Source organism: Ambystoma mexicanum, chromosome 2q (genome assembly GCF_040938575.1).
Source record: "Ambystoma mexicanum isolate Mex_15411 chromosome 2q, UKY_AmexF1_1, whole genome shotgun sequence".
NCBI lineage: Eukaryota > Metazoa > Chordata > Amphibia > Caudata > Ambystomatidae > Ambystoma > Ambystoma mexicanum.
This window is the reverse complement of record NC_090924.1, coordinates 793724861-793746545: the sequence shown is the minus strand read 5'-3', so window position 1 is coordinate 793746545 and position 21685 is coordinate 793724861.

Here is a 21685-nt window from a genome sequence, read left to right as displayed (position 1 = left end):
TTGAGGACGTGTGTGTTTCACTTGTGGGATGTGTCGTGCATGATTGCCACTACATGTGATGTGTACATGGTTCTGATGTGTAAGTAATGCAATGCTGCCGTCATGCATGTCTCCTCTGCCTGCATGCGGGGACTCCATGTAGGCATGCTCCCTTGCCCCTCCTCTGCCACTCTGCACCGCAGTTCCACCTTTGCACTGGTGTTCTTCAATCTTGCCAATGTGTACTTTCTTGTTCATGCGTCCTGTGTAGATGCTAACTTCCAGCATAGAATCTGCCAAACATATGCCGTGTGGTACAGCCTTAGTACTTGATGCAGGGTATCTCACTTGTACTGTGCATAGGTCAGATGTCCCGCTGGGACATGAGTGCCCATTCATGCTCCATGTGCATTGCACGCATGCCCCTATGTGTCCTTGACTGGATGATCACTGTAATACAAGTCCTTGGTTACATACATTGCCTGCCATCTCATCAGCCTTCCCATGTCAACTGTGGCTCAGTCCTGCGTTGCACACATGTTTAGGGTCTGACAATCTGTGTGGCTCACAGGCCTCAGCCTGTTCAATGGCCAATGACTCTGTCCAACTGTTGTTGTGTCTTCTTCACACATGGGCGGAGTCCAGAGTTTTCATCATGTGTCCTGCTTACTGCCCCAGCATCATTTGCAGTGTTGTCACTTGAATCGCATTAAGCTGTTGATGCCAGTCAACACTGCCTGTCAATACACAGGTGTATGGTCAGCCTTTTGATACCATGCTATGCATCCCTGCTTTGGTACTGGGGTGGAGGGGTGCTTGGCTTCTAGATATGGTACACATTGAATGCACAATGCACGTGATGTCTGAATTTGACATTGCACTGCCTTCACATTTCCTGGCACACACCATGGAGTCCTTGTACATGTGAGTAGTGAGTGGCGTACACATTTTCTGATCTGCATAGACCCACTTCCATCGAAACTGCCACCTTTCAACAGGTCTGATCACAGAAGCAAGGTTATATGTTGTGTGTCACATGTCTGCCTGCTGCGTTTGCTGTCGGTGTGTGTGTGTGTTGTGTGCTTCTGACATGTGTAGTGACCTTTTTTCTCTCTATTTTTCAGGTGATGACGCAATGGAGGCGGAGGATGGTGTTGTCATGCCAGACACAGGGTTGTTACCACTACATCAACCCGGCACTAGTGGGGGTCGTGGGGTGGTAGGCCACGAAAACCCCCAAGTGCTACAGTCCATCTTGTCTCTGGCTGCCTATGAGTCCAGCCTTGATGACGACTCTGACGTCCATGTTGAGTTGGATGAGCATCAAGTCCATGTGTCAGGGGTGAGTGATTCTGATGTGGACACTCCTCTGTCTGCGACACCTGCACTGAGAGATCAGACAGTCCTGGTTCCTCCGCCCGTGGTGGATCGGGATGCAGGGTCACCCTCCACACCAGTCACTGATGTGCCTGGGACATCACGTCGACGGAGGCATGTAGTCGTGCAGCCGTGGGCGGTGCCAACACAGCGAGGACCCCCGGTCCTTGGGTCCCACAGGGGTCAAGCCCGGCAATGCGGTCGCCGCGCGCAACCGCAGTATACTGAGTGGGAGCAAGACATGACTGCCAATTCAGAACGCCAGGGGGCAGCAATGGAGAACATCGCTGAGAGCATGGAGCGTGTGGCCCGATCTGTGCTCCCCCCTGCTAGGCAGGTGCTTCTCCAGTAGCAGGCGGCACGGTCCACGGCCCGCTCGCTCAGGCTGGGCATGGCGGCCTCAGACAGGGCACGCCAGGCTGAAATGTCTCTGCGTCAAGCAATTGCTGCTCACGCAGAGGCGCACATGGATGCCCTGAGGGAGGAGTATGCTTCCCTCAGATCCACTCTGGGTGTCCTTATGATGTCCCAGAGGCAGCAGGCAGAGGAGAGGTTTGCACAGCTTGAGCGTACCATCTCGGCTGAGCTACAGGCTTGCCGGGAGGTGCAGCGGTTGTCCAGCCAGGCCTTGCAGGAGGAACTCTGTGTTACACGTGCTACCTTGCAAGAGGAAGCACGTGTATCACGTGAGGTTCTGCATGCAGACTTATGTCACATCACCACACAGAACCAGGCTCACCCCTCCGGCAGACTTTCTGCCGACGAGGGGCAAGCTGCGGCTAGGCGTGGCCAGGCTACTGTGCCACGTCCTCCTTTACAGGATGAGCCAGACTCGGACGACCATCTATCTCCCACATAGGTCGGGCTGTGCAGGCGTTGAGCCCATTGAGGTTTTTTTTTTGGCTCAGCATCATCGCATGTGGATGTTGAGCAGCACCCTGTACCTCCCCCCTCCTGGGTGCCTTCCCTCCCCCCCGGGTCGTATGTGGCCATTTTTGATTTTTCTTTTAGTTTAGTTAGTTAAGTTTCTGTTTGATAGTTAGTTTAATTAGGTAATGTAGGTTTTCCATAGTTAGTGTAATTAGTTAATATAGTTTAAAATTGCTTTTCTATTGTGCTTTCATGTGACGGTGCGGTGCTTTGTGGCTTTTGAAGGCATCCACTGTCTGTTCCAGCTGGGCCCTTCAGGCTTGTCTTGTGTATGTGTTTGCTGCTTGGGGTCCTTGACTCACATATGCCACTCCTGCCTCCCTTATCTATGGGCTCGCAAGGATGGTTCGGTGTCACAACCTTTTACACAAGGGCTTTGGACTGTCATATCTGTGGCATGTCTGGTGCTGTGTGACTTATGTTTACACACCTAGTAGGGATGATTTTGGTGTTATTGTCCACTGTTCAGCTTTTGCTAGATGGGGTGTTTCATGATTAATGTGTACATTCATTGCTATGCATTGTGTAGTATGTTTCTTATCTTTACTGTACACGTGTTTGTTGCAATTCATGCTGTAGATAGTGTTCCACACTTTGGATGTGAAAGACGGACTGATGGTGTGATTTATGATGTGACTCTCTGACATGGTCAAGTAATGAGATGCCTGAAGAGACACACACAGATGACTTTGAAGCATTAATCATGTGTTTCATGCCCTTTCTGCAGGGGGATGAGCCTCCAGAGCACCTTTGCCAGCAGACATGGCCCATTGGACGACGGAATTCTGGACACGTTTGTTGGTGCCCACATGCACATGTGTGCACAAGCAGAGGCACAGGGATTGCAGACCTACATCCTTGAACTGCTGACGTGTTCCAAGGAACTCCAGGCAAGGTGAGCAGCACAGGGGGGCCACAACACAGCAAAGCTTGCACCAGGCGAGTTGCACATGCAGGCTTAGTCACAGCACTGAGGGTGAGCTTGGACGAATATTGGTTTTGAAGCACACAGTGCAGCTCAGATGTGTTGGTGGACTGATGGCTGTTGATTGTAAGGTTGTCTGGGACACCTGCAGGGGCAGTGGCACATACCCTCCGGTACACCAAGGTCCATCGAGGCACTTGTATCAACCATGTAGCCTTCCAAGACATGGAAAGGGGCAGCTCACAGGGGCATAGAGCAAGGGACATACTCGGGTGCAGTGCATTTCATTTCTATGTACATAATGATAAATGCACTGCCAACTTTGTTTCGGTCATGGTGGTACACAACTTGCTCTGAAGTCATGGCTTGCTATATGGGTATGTCTGCTTACCCAGGGAACATTGCATGTTGTGTGAATTGTGACACATTGGTGTTCCATTTGCCACGCACCCACCGGCGGCTGACTTACTGCATTGACTGTGTATGACCCATCACAGGGGTAATGTTATATATGGGTACGAAGCATCTACACCAGATTGTCTGTTTGTAGAGTAGTTTGTTGCTATGGGGCATGTTTGGTGGTGTGTTTTTGTGTAATTGGCACGTACAGGTTGTTGACTGTGGCTCTCTTTGCAGCATTGCAGTGCTCCTGTAACCGGACCTGAGAGTGCACAGGCAGGAGGCCAGCATACAAAACCAGAGCTAAGTGTCTTGTTGTTTTTCTTTCAAACTGCTCTGCATAGGCTTGCTGGGGGTGCACTAATGCATGGATGTATGTGTAATTCAATTTTGTATGTTTTTTTCCCCCTAATCACCCGGAATCCTATGCAATTTTGAACCCTGTACCCTCTACCCGGTGTTCCTGCTTCCCGTACCTATCCAAGCAACGTTCCCTAACCCTCTTTCCCCGCTGGGGTTGCGGATGCCTGTGTAAGCCCCAAACTTGCAGGCGCCAAAACCCTAGAGGGGGTGGTTGGTTCGTGCCACTCCTAAACCTGGACTACAGAAGGCCATGACAATGATGTCCAAGTTTGTTTGGATTGTGTATGTGTTCATGCAGGTAGTACATTTTCGTGCATTCCCTACTTTCATGTGTCATTCCTCCTCCCCTCTCCTGCCACTCATTCCAGTTATCCAGTGTGCCAACACCTGTCCCGACTGCATATCCCTGAACCTCCTTCCCCACCAGGGTCTCAGGGGCCTGTGTGAGTTTGACCTTGCAGGCACCCGGGACACGGTGGGGGTGGTTGTTTCGTGACACTCCCGCGCCTGTACACGGGACCTGTGACAGTACACATCCGTTCATGGTGCATCATTCTATGTTATGTACCACACATGGTTCACATCCTGTTGTGACATTGTTTTACTGTGCTACCTTGGTTGTTGCATCATTGTGGTAGTACTTGGCCTTTGTGAGGTACTGCTACGTCAAGTCATCTACTGGAGGGTGTTCTGGTTCGTTTTTATGCCCTGGATTTTGTGATTTTGGAAATGAGTGTGGATTCTGAGGATGCAGGCACCTTTTTACACACAAGGTGGGAGATGGTGACGAAGGGTAAAGGTGATCCTGTGGCCAGGTGGAATTGAGGGTTGAAGGCTCCATGACCCAGGTGCAGTTGTTCAGTGGGTCATGGTCATTTGTGAGGGAGGGAGGGGGTTGTTGTTGATAGTTGCCTTGCCCTGCAGTGTGATGGGAACCCTGACATTGTAATGATGGTATCCTATGTACATGTTGTGTTCTGCTGATCAATGCCTGTTCATGTGTTGTGTTTACCTTTCAGGTACGAGGGGATAGTTGTGGTTTGACAAGCTGGGGTGTACACATGGTGAATGTTAACATGTGATGTGTAGAGAACACTGATGGTCACTTGATTGCACATGCATATGTTGAGTGCATGTCCTTGCTGACCCACACACTTGCACTCTGATGCACTACATGTACTACCACCCTTGCATATCCACGTGTATACTGTTTGCCTTCTGGTGCCCACTGTGTCCCTGCAGCACATGTTCTGTGACCAATTATGGATCCTGTACATGCCTAATTTGCTTTTTGATGTGGTCTGTCGCTTAGATGTGATGCTCAGGGTGTGCATCACACACAATGGCTGTTCACTGTGCTGTGCGCTGAGCAGTGTGTTGCAGGAGTAGGACACAGCACACAGAAGCTGCAGTGTTGATTTTGCAATGCACAATGTGCATGTAGACAGGCATTCATTGTTATGTTACGTCTACAACTCTTGTAATGCATTTGGAAATTACTTATTTTGGGTGGGAGGTTGTTGGTCAGTCATTTCATCTGATTCCAGGTCAGGCGTCATTGTCTGATGCCACTGTACATTTTGGACATGGCAATGTGTACCTTATTGTTACTGTGTTGGTGTATGGGTATTGCTTGCCATGTCATGTTGTGGTTTGGGAGGTTTTGAGTGACATAACAGTGATGGCCATGGCCTGTTTTGCAGGTGTGTGTGATTCACACCTTGCAGGTCAGGGTCATCCACTTCTCAAAGCAACTAGCTGGGGTTGATCTCTCTCCGCTTCAGGGCCCTCCCTCTGGAACAGCCTTCCTGCCTCACTGGAACTTGAAGAGAACCATCTCCGGTTCAGGAAGCACCTCAAGACCTTCCTCTTTGCTTCTGCTTTCTCTCTGCCTCTCCCTTGCAAAATTCTTCACTGGAACTGCACTCGATCTGCAACTGGGCCACTCTCACCGACCTCGGTCCCTGGCCCAGCCACTCTCCGCTTGCACTGCCTCCCTGGCAACCCCTGCACTGCGGTACTGTCTCTCTATCCCTACAGCCCCCCTTCCCAGCACTTGTCTGCACTTACCTTTGCAGTTGCCACCAGCTGGCCTATGTATTTGTTTTTGGGTCTACTTACCCTGTACTGCACTCCCCCCTCCCCTTCCCCTTGCACTTTTCCCTTCCCCCAACCCCTGCACTTGCACCATCTAAATGGCACCTGGCCTAGTAGTACCGTTGTCTGTCTTCCCTTGTTCCCCCCTCCCTGCCTCATCGCACCTTGAAATACTTGTGTATAGGCCATATCATGTCATGTCATATGTGTGCCTTTTGGCCACACAGTATAGCTTGTGTTTAAGTAGCTATGGATGCAGACAATGTGGCACTTCCATGGCAACTATCTCAGGGTGGTAGGGTTGTGACAGCTGACTGTCTCTTTGTCATCATCGATTGTCACCTGGTATGTGCCAGGCCTGTGTGCACTCAGCAGGTGTGGGAGTTTAGGTGAAAAATGTGGCCACAAGCTGGGTCCGGGATTCCTCGCCACGTGACCTGTCCCCTCCCATGGCCAGCGCCTGTGCCTGTGGTTGGGGATGTGGGGGCACCACCATGTCCACCGGGACGCCCTACCGTGTTGCAACATTGTGCAGGACACATGCTGCCACAATGATCCTGCACACTACTGGTGGTGCATAGAGTAGCTGCCCGCCAGAGCGGTCAAGGGAGCGGAAACGTGACTTGTGCACTCCGAATGTGCGCTCCACTATGGCCCTGGTTGCAATATGGGCGGTGTTGTATCTTACATGGGGTGGTGTGGTGGGGTTCCGGATTGGCGTCATCATGTGTTTGCTCAGAGGGTAGGCACTGTCCCCTGGGGAGGTGTAAATGGTTGTGATTATTGGGGTTTGTTTGTGTATGTGTGTGTGACATGCATGCATGTGCAAGGGCATTTGTACTCACCTAGGAGCCATGTGTCGCCATGCTGCCCAGCTTCCAGGGCCCGGCTCAGGGCGGACATTCTGTATATGAAACTGTCATGGGTGGAGCCAGGGTAGTTTGCATAGACAGAGGTGATGATTCCCTTTGCATCGCATACCACCTGTATATTGATGGAATGCCAGTGCTTGCGGTTTCGGTAGATGTGCTCAGTGGCCCTAGGTGGACGTAGGGCCACATGGGTGCAATCTATGGCACTGAGCACTTTGGGGGAGTGTGCCACCCTGAAAAAATCCAGGACAACGGCCTGCCTTTCTGCGGGTGTTCTGGGCATGTATATGTGCCTGCGGACTGAGGGGCGCGCTGTCATGATTGCCAGTAGCTGGTGTAGGCAGCGTGACTGCGTGGCCTGTGAGACCCCCCCACTATGGCAGTAGTCCGCTGAAATGAACCAGTGGCCAAAAAATGCAGGACATTGAGCAGCTTCTCCAAGGGGCTCAATGCTTGGGAGCCAAGGGTGGGGGATGTAAGGTCATCTTCCCACTCCCTGACCAGGTATAGGATGATGTGGGGTGGAAACCTATACCTGCCATAGACCTGGTCGTCAGGCATCCCAAAAAGGCTTGTCCGTGGTGCGAAAATGCATGCCCTGGCTATTCTCCTCCTCCTGCGGTGTCCCACGATCAGTGCTGCGAGAAATGGGGCATTCATCGTAGCTGTATATACGTGTTTGTTGTTTGCGCGCACTTTTATACTGTGCGCGGGGACGCTTCCGCCTGCCTTCGTGTGGCGGATGCGTTGACGCCTGTGTGCGTCTTTTGCTGTGCGCGGGTTTCCCGTATTCGAATCCATAAATACGGGTTGTTCGCGTGCGTGTGGGCGTTCCGTGTAGTTCCCTGCAGTACTTCCCCAGTTACGCCTTCTTTTTCACGCATTATTCCCCATTCCGCGTGTTACGCCCACTGTTCCGCCCACTTTGGTTGTGTGCGCCGCGCTATGTGCGCTTTTGCTGTGCGCGTAGCGCACGCCGTGTATGCCTGCGTGCGCCATGGCTGGATTGGGCGCACGGACAGCGGGAAACACGCGCAGCGTCTTCCTTGCATCGCACACGCGCGCGTGCGCTGCGTTTCTCGTGCTTGCGCTACCTTGCGCCTGCTTGCGCATAGATTTTCGGCGCACGTTTGTTCCATGAATCGGCCCCTAAATTACTAAAAAAACTTCTCAATAAACGGAATGTCAACAAAAATAACTTATTAAATATCTGTGGAGGTGAATGGAGTCACACCACTGGCACAGAACTATATTTGAATGAAGAAGCATACAAACAAAACCAAACAAACATAATTGCCAGCCATAGCAGTGGACGAGGTTATGAAAAAATGTATAAAACCATAATGGAACAAGAAATACTGCTTACAAAAATATCCCCAGAAAACTCAGAATTACCTCTCCATTCGACTGAACCAGAACGTCCAGTATACAAATGGCCATGTACGTAAATGTGTAACATTCCCAAAAAATCTTTCAAATCTTTACGCCAGTTCCTCAATCAGTATGTGAAAGGCAAAGACAAAATCAAAATGAAAGTGCTGCAAAATATGGATACCTGCCCAGTGCGCAAATACACAGGACTACAAGGACATTCATTAGCCTGCATTTCAGGAACTATTTGCAAAAGCACTTTCCATCATATCAAAATGATATCAACACATCATTCAACTATAAGAAATCTAGTCTATAAACTGTACTCTGCTTAAAGTCCTGCTTTAGCACTAGCCAATTTAAATAACACTCTTCTACATGGTACACCCAAAGACCTACTCGAAGAAATCAACCATATCCAGAGAAAATATTTTGGAAGTGAAAGCCACTTACAAAATGCAATAGCTTTACAACAGACTAGAAATAATTCTGCACATATGAACCTTCTACTCCACACATACAAAAAAGAAATACTAACATTTAAAAGTACATCCGCTGAAGTACCAAACCATATGTGTGTGTGTTGCTGCAGAACTTTTTATGAAAGTAACACAAAAACTATAGACGTAACATACAACATAGAAGACAATGAAGATTCTAAATGGTTTGAATTAGCTCTCTACCTTATAGCAGAAAACCAATACGAAATAACTTCCCCCTTAATGCTTTGCAGTTACTCCACTACAAAACCTGACAACAACCAAACTCCTTCACGTGCTATCACAAATAACTTGGAATGTTTCCCACAACCAAAACCCCTGCAACTACTCAATTTATTTGAGAGCATCATAATTCAAACAGTGCACCCATTTCAAGCAATAATACGACTTCAAACAAAAACAGCAAAATGACCTCCCTCTGAATTGGTGAAAGGCATTCGTGGCAAAGTAGTTTATTTACCATTAGATCTGAAAGAAAATGTGCACACTCTGGGAGTGCAACGTCCAATAGAGCAATCTTTAAATGTCTTAGTAAATGGTTTAACAACAAAAGACAAACAAAATTTGGCAACAACTCGTAGACTTACATAAAGTTAGACAAGCCTTGCAATATCTAAAAGACAATAATGAATACAACAAAGAAATAAATATTGAAGAAAACTTAAGGGAAACAACTGAAATAATTCAAGAGTCATCAGAAATTGGTCAATTTGAACTTCTAGATCCTGCTACAGTATCCAATAGTTTAGACCATTATACAATTCATCCATTACACTCTAATGGCACCACAGATGATGCACTAGAAATGTACCAAATGCGACAAACCAAAGGATCACCAATCAGCATATGCTTTTCCTCTACTCTTTCCTACTGGCAAAGGAGGAAGGTACAATGATAGACCCAAACAAAAACAATTCCAAAATTGGTGCACTCCTAATGTGATGAACTTTTGAAAATAGTAAATAGTGTTCGCAATTTAATTTAAGGTGCGGTGGAGGAACTGAGACCCTAGCACAATACCTCCACAAATAACAGACAAAGAAGGAGAAGATTCGAACTTTGAACCCTCCCATCCCCTGCACACTATTATAATATTATGATTGTTTTTGTCTTTGCATCTAAATTTGTAATTTAAAACAAAATATATACACTTATGTGTTTTACAAAACTTTTTATGCTTGAATATCATTATTCACGTACAGTAATTACTACCTTTAGGTCATAGTAGTTGGTTTAGCCAACGCACAATAGTGTGCAGGGGATGGGAGGGTTCAAAGTTTGAATCTTCTCCTTCTTTGTTTACGATGATAGACCCACTCAGATAACCGCATCAGAATAACGCTCCTTATGAATGTATTCTGTAGATCCCAGATTTAGACAAATCTGTGTAATACATATTCCACCTACTCTTTGAAAGTGAACTAGCAACTCTATGTTGCGGAGTTGCACACATATTGAAATCAGGAACCCACTTTCAAAATATGTCAGCGTAATGCAATTAATACAAAAAGTGCAAGAAAAAGGTTTTACAATCAAGCATTACAAATCTGTTAGCAAACATGCGTGGTACGAACGAGTACTGGTTACAATGTTATGGAGATGTACGTTGTATGATAAGAAACCCTGGCCCACCCACTTGGTTTGGTACATTAAGTTGTGCAGAATATGCATGGGAAGATTTACATGATTTCCTACACATATCAAACAAAACAAAACAAACATAGATATACTAACACCTGGAGAACTTTGCTCTCTAGATCCTGTTAATGTTTCAAGATATTTCCATCATTGTTTCATTGCTATGTTACACTTTATTTATAATAAAACTGTTCCTCCCCTCTGAGAAGTGCAACACTTCTTTTGGAGAAAAGAATACCAAGCCAGAGGAGCACAAATATCCACATGCTTTTATGGATTAAAGATGCTCCTAAATTTGGTCAAGACAGTGATTCCACTGTTTTTACAGTTTTTACAGTTTATTGAAAAATATGTCACTTGTGAAATTCCATCTAAAGCAACAAATAGTCATCTTCATGCATAAATTGTACAATTTCAAAGACACAAATGTGGCAAATATTGTTGTCGCAAATACAAAAACAAAGGGAAATAATACACCAAATGCTGCTTTGGTTTCCCTAGACCAGTTACAGAAACAGGTGAAGTGAACAACTTCATGTCTTCAGTTACACATAGTGTTAAAGGTAAATCACCTAAGAACACGCATTACATAAAAAGAACAGAAGAATCAAAATATATCAATGATTACAATGCAATCATTGCCCTCTTATGGAATGAAAACAAAGATGTGCAGTACATTGCAGACAATTCCAGTGCAGTTGCACAATATGTTACAGCCTACTTAACAAAAAGCAGAAAAAAACAGAGCTTCAAGACGACTGGAATGGCCTATCATCAGACAAAACACTATCTCAGAAATTGTACAGTTTACGCATAAAAATGCTCTCATAGAGAATGTGGCTCCTATGAAGCTGCAGATCGTTTAACCAGTACTGCTTTATATGGAAACTCTGAAAATATAGTATGGCTAAGTCTTTGTCCTGCTAAATCTAGAAAAAGAGTTCTCAAATCATATGAGGATATAGAAACAATAGCCAAAAATGATCCCAACAGCCAAGACATTTTGAAAAACAATTTACTATACACATACTACCTGAACAGGAGTACCACTTTGGAAACCATGTGGCTATACCACATAGCCCAAAACGTCCCATACAAAAATAATATAAAACCCGATGAAAAGAAGGTAGATTTAGAGTGACAGATTGTGAAGGCAGCTTAGTGAAAATTACCAAACGAAGCTTAATTAATCATATCAAATTGTCATTAAAAACTCCTCAACAGAAAGAACTATATTACATGTTCCTGCTCCAACTTTTTAAACCATGGAGAAAAGAAGAAGAGATACTAGAAAACTATGACTCCTACTGCAGACTCTTTCAAAGCAAATGAAAGCACTGCCACCGATATAAACTTTACACAGTACAAAACAATGTTGCACAATGAACAGCAACACGAAGAAGAACTCCAGGCCCAACTAGATAAGGGCACACCCGACAGTAGTCAACCTTCTGTAACAGGAGGTCAAGAACCACTGGGACAGCCACTAACAGCAAATGAGGCAGAATTAGCTATGACAGAAGTAGAGAAAACCATGTGTCACTATGAAGAAGATACAGAAGACTTAACTGCACTACAAACAAAACTGAACAAAGAGCAGCGCACCATTTTTCAGGAAGTAACAAAAGAAATTGCACATGGTGTACAACATGAAAATAAAGAAGGTACCTGCCAAAATTACAAACCTATACTACTATATGTCAGTGGTGAAGCTGGTTCAGGCAAAACATTCTTAATCAAAATCATCAGCAAGTTCCTTCAACAATTGACAAACAACAAACTGTCAGCTGTTATAACTGCCCCTACAGGTTTAGCTGCCTAAAACATAGGCAGTGTCACTTTACACCGATTACTACTCCTTCCAGTAGAACACCAAAACAAATTAGAATATTACAAACTTTCTACAGAAGCTGCAATGGAACTACGCAGAGTGTTAAAACAAATGAAAATGCTACTAATAGATGAAGTGAGCATGGTCTCCAACCTAATGTTGGCTTTGATTCACCTCAGATTGCAAGAAGTACTTAAAACAAACTACAAAGAGCTCTTTGGAGGAAAACACATTATTGTTTTCGGAGATCTTCTTCAATTGACACCAGTGAAAGGTGAACCTATTTTTAAAACCTTAGGACACAAAGTCTGCCGTAAAACTGTTGGCAGCATAGGAAATGTCAACCTTTGGCAACATTTCCAATACAGAGAATTAACAGAAAACATGCGCCAATCTGCAGACCTCACTTACGCCAACATTTTTAAAATTATTAGAGTTGGTGTACTATCTCAAGAAGCACAATCAATATTAAAAACCCGGCATATCCAGGCACTTTATGGCCATAACTCATGAGCTACTGATGTTATGGAACAATTAGCACACAAAAATGTCAATTGTATGTCCTTAATGCTGACTCTTGCAACCTGTTCCAAATTCAAAAAAACAATGTTGAAAAAAGAAATGGAACCAATAATTGAAATTTGCTCCAAATAAAAACTGGACGTACATGGTATGACACTACCCATGTGCCAACAAGCCACAACAAGACTAAATACCTTACAAAATTCTCGAACACAGCTGGTTTGGAGAAAATATTAAAATTATCCTTAAACTGTAGAGTAATGCTTAAAAGTAACCTTGACGTAGAGCAAGGACTAGTTAATGGAGCACTGGGTACAGTTGTTGGCTTTCAAACTTACCCACGTGATAACAACATTCAGTTTGTCAATATTCTCTTTGACAAACTTTCAGAAGTAAAAAGGATAGGGCGCTCAACAGCTCGATTCCTTCTCTTCAAAGACATGTAAGTATGCAGAGAACAATTTTCTCTAACTCTAGCATACACAGTCACCATTCATAAACCACAAGGTCTTACCCTAGACAAATCATTGATAGATATTGGTAACACAGTCTTTAAAGAAGGCATGAGCTACGTAGCACTATCACGCATACGTACACTTGACGGTCTATTTCTTATCAACTTTGATGCAAGTCAAGTAAACGCTGATATTCCTTGCATTTTAGAATACAATAGACTACGTTCACTATACAGCCCCCATCTAAAAACATATCCTGTTCCACAAAAAGGAAAACGTTGTAAAAGAAAACTAATTCAAACAGAAATGCAACAGGATCTGACTGCAAATCCTCAAAAGAGAGTAAAAGAAGCTAATACTTCATCAATTACCACAACCAAAGAAGAACCAATTACTCAAAGTAACTCAGGTACTTCTTCAAAGAAGCAACACACACTCCGAAAAAAATTACTTGGACACAGAACTATCTGGTCCATTCAAATTTTCAAACATAACTGGTGTAAGTTGCTACGCAAATCTAGCAATGAATATTCTATTTCAATTGCCACCAATTGTTGACAACATTTACTTACACAGTACAGACCAATTGTGTTTGTAAATGTTAGTACTTCATAGAAACGCAACAAACAATCCTGACAACACGTATAGTGTTCATGGAATAAGACAAGAATTGGACTGCTGTGTTGGAATGGTAACATTCAAGAAGTACATTCTTCGGCCATGCACCCAAGACTCGAGGCCCTGGCCACAACCACCGCAGCATATCACACCCACAACCACCACAGCATACCACACCCATGGTGACTTATAACTTTAGTGCTTATAACTTCAGTCTTGGGTGCATGGCATTCGGCCATGCACCCAAGACTCTAGGCCCTGGTCACAACCACTGCAGCATATCACACCCATAGAAACAAACATTTTAACTACGGCATATGGTCAATTTTTATGTCCGCTGACACCGCGCGTGTCCTTAGAACAGTTTCAACTTGCCTGCGGACAGCACGGACAGGAATACTATCCTTAGGACACCCCTCATTTTCACTAATTACAAACATCCCGGACAGCGCAGGCATGGCAAATACATCAGTAGCACCTGCCATCTAAACAAATACAGTATTTGGCCCATCTCTTACTCCCCAAACCTCCCCAAGCACTCTTGCACACCAAAACACTCCCCAAAACTGCATTTCACCTCTGTTCGCCGCCACGTTGTCGGTGGATCCAAGAGGGCGGGCGCATTGGAACAATCTCACGCACATCATGCCTCACTCCAGCCAATCGGCGGACACGTTGCGTGTCAACAGACATGACGCGAGCCGATTAGCCAATCGGTGTCATGCCCGCGGAGCGAACAGGGAAGTGTGTCCGCAGAGCGGACATAGATATCACTAATTTTTTTAGACCTACTTTTTGATCGTTTTAAGAAAACTACTGGACGGATTTTCACCAAATTCACAAAAGTACGCTTTCGTGACCAAGCGCTGCTCCTGCCGCAAATTTGGTGAAAATCGGTCCAGCGGTTTGGGCTGTAGGCGTGCGCACAATTTTTCCCCTTTCACTCTATGGGAAAAAAAGAAATTTTGGGATCCCCCCTATAACTTTGACCCCCCCCCCAGACCAAACCTCACCAAACTTTGCAAAATAAATCAGTGGTCCATATACTTTTTTTGCAAAGTTTGGTGAGGGTTCGTCCAGAGGGAGCAAAGTTATAAGCCACCCAAAAAGTGCTCTTCCTATGGGATTAGCAATTTAACCATAACTACAGTGGCTGTGTAATTCATAATACCACATACATGTATTCAGTAAAACTTCAATTATATCATCCCACCATATTACAAATACTGTATACTCTCCCTACAGTACCTATAATTACTATACACATATTACTATACTGTTTGTGACCAGTGCCCATATTCTTGGGCACTGAATAAATGGGTTTTTATTTATTTATTTATTTATTTATTTATTTTGTAATGCAAGCTCCTGTGCTGTGGCCAGCACCATGTGGCTCTTTACTTCTAGAGTAGCTGGCTTTCTTGTTCACGTACCTTAAAAAAAGAAGAAAAATAAGAACAGGTGTGCCACAAGTCTAACACTTTCAGCACTGACCCTAAATAATAAAGAATAGGAATACCACATGATGTGCCTTTCTGGAATTCTATACAATAATAACACATAATTATCATTTGTTCATGGACGTCTGCTTGCATTCACAGTAATTTGGTAATATGGACCTATACACACTGATCTTAACAATCCATATGGCGATCCATTGTTGTATGAAATGTATATCACATTATAGTGATATCGTAACCATATTTTTCGTAGTGTACAATGCTATGTGATGCCATTTCCTGTTTTGTCAACAGGTGAAAGGTCGTGTTCCATTGCTTCCCACATATCACTTCGAGGTGGGGTCAAATGACATCAGTTCTTGTGATGTCATCAAGGGGTCAAGGGTCGTGTGATATCACTTCCGCTACCCAAGGCATTTTGGTGAAATGACTTCCCAGATCGCAATGCACCCTCATGTCACAAAAATTACATCATACACCTGGTCTAGTGACCATATGGAAGGTAAAGCCCGGCAGTGCAAACCATCGCCCATTTCTGCCGCCTAAGTGGGCACCAAAGACCCCAATATACAGTAAGTATGGGTATTATTATCTTCAGGTTGTTCACGTGGCAGCTGTTAAAGAGGTCAGCCTGCACATGTTGCTGCAACCACCCAGTCCGGGGCCTGTTTTCTGCACACCTGTGCCAGAGCTCTTCAGCCCTGTTTACGCAGCTACAGAGCGTGCTGAAAATCGGCTGGCATAAAAAGTGCAATATAAATGTAAATTAAAAATGGAGTTGCTCTGCTGTGCACCAACTCCGGTGAATAGTCGAACCTGAAAACATGCTACAGTTGGATAAGGTTAATGCTCATTTTCTGAGTGGAGGCGACAGGAGCAGGTAATCCCGGCTCCTCTTTGTTGCGCGCCCCAGGTCCGGGCCTACCACTGTTCCAATGACAAATTAGATTTCCTTTTTTCACTCATGAAAAGGATACCGCTTCTGTGCCTGTAATAGACTTCCAGATAAGCTTGCGTGGGTTAAGCACTCGAACATATATCAAACCGCAGATACCGAGGCCTATTCCACAAGCATTTATATTACCCCGAGCTCTGCAGGTGCTGGGAGTGTTTGGCTTATTGGCAATTCACCTTCTCTCGTGGCAATGCGCGCGAACGCCATTTACTATCGAACACAACCGACGCCATCTCAGCGCCAACATGCTGTTAACTTGATTAATCTGACAATGAAATGGCGGACGTGTGTTTTCCATTTCAATAGCTCCACTCATGGGCATAAGGCAGAATAGAGCAATTATTTTGCAAAGGTAACTTTACTGCGTGACACCTTTTATATCATTAATACGTTGTTTTTTTTCCCGCAGCCATTACTGCAATAAAAATCTTTCAAGCTTCCCGCATGTTGCATCAATCGGCTTTCTGTCTTTTAAATGGAACACTAATTATTAGACCAACATGGGCACTGAAAACGGAATTAATGTGCTTTAATAATTTAATATTTTGGAATAGTAAATGAGCAGCGTCAAAAGTTGGGTGGTGTTAGTAAATCAGCACATTTGAAATAGCTGCGGTGCAGAGCAGCTCAATCAAACCACGACGTAGATGCTGTGTAATTGCACTGATTAAGCAAAAATATCACAGCCAGAGCTTCAGTTCATTGTTCCCGGGAGCTCGATCGGCAAGGATTGGCACCGGTGTGAAAAGCATTCAGTTGTGGGCCACTCCTACACTGAGGCTTAGGTGCAAAGCCGTATACTTTTTCACATGTCAGACCTTTAGGGCCCGATTCATGGAATTTTTTGCACGGTTCAAAGGGACTTTGCACTGCTGGAAAGTGACTTTGCACTGCCAACACAAACCTTGATTCATGGAACTGTGCAAAGTGTATTTTTTCAGTGCAAAGTCATTACAAAGTCATGTTTTTCTGCACAAAATGACTTTGCACTGACTTTGCACTGCAAAACTACACTGTACACAGTTCCATGAATCAGGGTTTGTATGGGCAGTGCAAAGTCACGTTGAACCATGCAAAGAATTCCATGAATCGGGCCCTAAACGAGTTTCATAAAATGTCATCGATCTGCTCCTGTGTTTCAGAAAACATACTTCTACATGAATAAAACAAGCATGCCGATTAGCATTGCGGGCAGCATCGCTCAGGAAAGAGGTTGAGTGAACCGGTATCTTAGTCACCTCAACCGATTAAATCCCAACAAACAGTGGTGATGCATATTACACATGCAGTGCAATGGACGTGCGCTGATAAATCAGCAGGTGACCTTCCACCTCACCAAGTTCGTGGGTCGAATCCAATCCAACAGTCGAGATTCAGCAGAATCTCTGGCTCTCGCGTGACGCGCTGGCAGTACCGAATCATGCGATCTCCTGCCCCAGCCAACTCTCAGATTTTCCCTTCCCTAACAGTCACGCAAAACGTATTTCAGTTGTATGTATGCCATGTCTCATTCTCTTGTAGCAGACACCAAAATGGCGCTCTCACTTACTGTAACTGAAAGCTATGCCTCCAATAAAGAAAGGATGTCCAAGAAATGATGAACATGTCCCTTTTCAGTTTTCTAACTCTACCTCAGCCAAATCCTATTTTAATTTTCTGCTAAATCCTGTTTCAATTTTCAGCCTCTCCCTCAACTACCCAATCCACCACTTACCAGGGATGTCATTTGGGGGTCACCATGGGTTGCACATGCGACCCCTGAGATCTCCCTTGCTACCCCTTTTCTTTTTTTGAACAAAATTTGAAGTTCCTGGGCTGTGGCCAGCGCCATGTGGCTCTTTGTTTCTGGAGTTGTTGGCTTTCTTGTTCCGGCCTCTTAAAAAAAACGGGATTCCACAAGTGCAGCACTTTGAACAGTGGTCCTAAATAAAAAAGAATAGGAGTAACAAATAATTTGTCTTTCTGGAATTCTAGACAATAATTGCTTGACTCATTAAAGGTTTATTTCAGGCACACTTTAGGGGGTGAGTCACTGATTTAGTCTGTTCATAAACACCTCACATTTACAATGCAGAAAAAAATCGTCCAAAAAGCATTTAGAGTAGAATAAGCATCCATTTCAGACTGTGTATTTTGCTTTTTCGCAAGTTGCTGTTATACAATGTTTTTTTTGTGCTGTTGTCTCCGTTACGATCATCACAAGACATTCCATCTCGTTGTCCTCAGTCACTTGACAAAATTATTGTGCCTAAAAACTTGTGTACAGTGTAGAAATGTTTGACCATGGCACATAAAGTGGCCCTTGATGTCATTGTTCCACAAAGAATGCTTTGTTGTAATGAGTCTATCTTGCCTATCTCCATGGCATGCTGTTCAGGATGTTTGTATGCATGTATGAGGTAACGAGTGCCCAGAGTACAGGATGTTGTGTGAGTGAGCTGCTTTCCCTGAGCTACTCTAAATTCTTTGTTACACAGTTATGAACCCTCCCAATGGTATTTTGCTAACCTCTGAAGCCTGAAAAGTAGGCTTGACATGTGGCCAACTTTGCACCAAAACTGCAGATGAACTGGCCTGTTGTTAAATCTCAGTTACCAGTTTACTGGTATCCACTGCAGGGTGTAATTTGCTTTCTCACTTTGAGAACATTCAGACATGTAATTGCCCATAAGACGATAAGATAGCTATAGCCGTTAAGATAGCCCAGAGGGTTGAGCGTTCGCTGCTGTGATGTGTATGTGATGTGCGGGTTGCAGGTTTGAATCCCATCAAGGCCATCTCCGGCTTTTATCCTTCAGAGGTTGAAAAATTAGTACCAACACAGGTTGGGTAATATTGTATGTATATTTGGTCTATATAAATCGCTTAAACGTAAGTGCTATATAATAACACATTACCATTTGGCCTTGGACGTCTGCTTGCATTCTCAGTAATTTGGTAATATGGCCCTGTACACACTGATAGTAATTAAACACATAGTGATCCATTCTTGTATGGATGGTATATCAAATTACAGTGATATCTTAACCATATTTTCCGTAGTGTACTTAGGAACAATGCTATGTGATGCCACTTCTTGTTTTGTCAAGGAGTGAAGGGTTGTGTTCCATCGCTTCTTGTGATGTCACTTCAAGGTATAGTCGAATGACATCACTTCCTGTGATGCCATCAGAGGACAAGGGCCATGTGATGTCACTTCTGCTACCCCTGACATTTTGGTGAAATGACGTCCCTGCCACTTACCTCTGCCTTTGCCTAGAAGAGGTTGCTGAGTCACTGCAGGCTTCCCCGCCCTCTGCATTAAAGAAGTAGTGGGAGCCACCATCCTTTTATCCAGCTGTTGACATCTGATGGCCATTTATTAAGCTAATTTGCCAGGAATTTCCGTGTGAAGTCTCTTTGAGTGAATGGGAAGGCACCTCTTTACCCCAAGTGGTTTGAGTAACTGGGCAAATGGCACATGTTGGTGATTCTTGGCAAATGTGTCAGTGTCTGGTCACATGATCACTATATGTAAGTTATAGCTTTACACCAGCAGTTGCTGCCATCATATTCCAAGTGCAAGCTAAGTGTCATGTATTATTGTGCAACCTAGACTAGAAATTATTCACATATCATCGTTGCAATATCTTTCAATAAATCAATTATCCAAAAAATACAAATACAGATATTCTTATAAGACATAAATATAGCAGCCGTGCATAGATTAAAGATAAACGGTACAAAAAAGAGCACAGAGCAAACAATTGACATGACTGAAAGCACAGCTGGCCATATTACATTGGTAAACGCATTTTGTAGCAATTCTAAACAAGTACAAGGGGCACAAGAGAAGGCAAAACATGTACAGAAAATCACAATAACTAAGGTGTGTACAAGCATGAACTGAATCACAACATATAGTTATTGAAGATGATAAACTATTAAGTGTGCATTCCTCACCAAGACAGATGCAAACCCCGTACAACAAGCCTACGAGCTTGTTCATAAGTGAAGGGTGGCTCAGTCTCGGACTCATTTTCTCTATGTTTACTTGAAGATTGCTTGACATAAATCTGCAAAGGCAAAGACTATTCTCTAACTCAGAAGGAGTCGACCAGTTCAGGGTCCGATTGTTGGGCTGATTAATGCACCTCTCAATTTCAGAGGTTGGTAAACCACAGGTCTGGAGACCTTATGTGTCACTTACCTAGGTAGCATAGCTGCCTTCAGATCTAGTTGCAAAAAGCACTGAGCTACCTGAGGTTGAGTGTTTCATGCCTTTAAGAGAGCAAAGCACACCATTAAGTATTCAACTGCCCACTTGGGGGCAGAGCTCAGTGCTGTATTCTGGCCATGAGGTTGATGGCGTAAAGATGAGCTTATCTAGAGCAAGGATGGTATCTTCAATGGAAAGCACCCATCACCCAGACTCTTGGCCTCTCACGGTTAGGGTGTTGAAAATCCTTGCTAGGCAAGTCTCCTCACACAGTCAGCTGTGTAAGGTTTGCTCATTAGTGGCAAACTACCATATGTACTTCTATCATGGTACAACATACTGTACTGTACTATGAGGATGCCCCTAACAGGGAACTACTGTGTAATATCCAGGGCTTAGGCAAGCATTCTAGCTATATGTCTTGCAGTAGTGAGCAGGACACAGATATCACCCTGTAAGTTACTGGTTTTCGCCTCTGGAATCAACAACTGATTCAAAGTCTTAGAAAATGCACTGTAAAGTTTGAATATAGCCTACCCGGAAACTGGGTGAGTGGAACATATTATAATGACTGTTCTCTGCAATTGGGAGCTTACTTTTCAGTCAGCCACCGCAAATTCCTATGTAGCTTGATATTCTGCAACTATTCCCTGTTCATCAGAGTAAGTGAAAACTGGGGATGGGCCCCATGGCAGAAAGAGGAGGAGAAAACCCAAGATGAAAGTATGTGTGCGGTTGTCTTCTTGTGGATATTAACCTCACATATTACATTCAGATAATAAATTCTAGTTTTGGTACCAGAAGCTGAACATTCACATATTCAATGTAATACTATATTGAATGCGTTTCTGACACTCAAAGAAATCTCCCAAGAGTTGTGCCTTAGCTATGCCGCCACAACTATGCCAAATGAGCATAGAACACTGAAGCAGGATGTAAGCTTGCTTAGCTTGATGAGGATCCTCCACAGGTACTGAACACAGCTGCTTTAGAGATGAGATATTCCTTCCAGCAGAGTGCATTCATGTTGTCCTTTCGTTACAAAACACCAATGAGATATAGCCTTCATCAAGTAGAGCCACCTATAACCTTAGGAGTGTAAGAAAGCTGCAGTGAAATTTGAAGGAACACCATATCCCTCCTTTTTTGCCACCATTGCTCAGGGGAAATCCTACATACAAACAAACATGTCCCT